The following is a 668-nucleotide window of genomic DNA, read 5'->3' on the forward strand; positions in this document are numbered from 1 at the left end:
CGGTCTTGTTATGCATACTTGACGTAGCGATTTCAAAAAAAATTAGTACGTAGTAAGAGGCAGTGGGTTCGCTCGGCTCCAGTTACGGGGTCGGGTGCCCATCACACCCTAGTGAGATCGGGGTGTGACACAAGGAACCCCTGCATATCTCTTTCAAAGACACGTGCACTACAAACTAATCAATTGAATTCTGTTTGCCTGCATTACATTCATTTGAATTGGCTTTTTCTTTACTGTGTCACCTGGAGGATGTTGAGTTGAAATTCCAAATAAAGAACTTGGTGGATGTGCGTGTCACCGTAATGTCCGAGGTGATTCGAGCTTAACTTTGGCTTGTCCCGACGTGTTGGAGTGAGTATACTCCTTTAGGGGGTCATGTCAACTTGAAATTCTGTTAATATCATAAAGAGATGTCCCTATAATTTTAGGCTCATACCTGTACTTGCCTTGCATCTTTTGATAATTGGAATTGCTTGCTATATTCTTTGCCCCCATTCCGCCCACTCTTACGTTGTGCGGTGTTCCTTTGATACTGTTGGACTATGTTATATGTTAATTTAGCTTTTCCTAAAACTCTTCCCCAACTTGCACTTTGTGAACCTGTGCATATGTCACGAACCCCAAAATAGAAAGGGGCCATTTCCCCCCCTTAAAAGTACTAGTCAAGT

Source organism: Lycium ferocissimum, chromosome 9, assembly GCF_029784015.1.
Source record: "Lycium ferocissimum isolate CSIRO_LF1 chromosome 9, AGI_CSIRO_Lferr_CH_V1, whole genome shotgun sequence".
In the NCBI taxonomy this organism is placed as follows: domain Eukaryota; kingdom Viridiplantae; phylum Streptophyta; class Magnoliopsida; order Solanales; family Solanaceae; genus Lycium; species Lycium ferocissimum.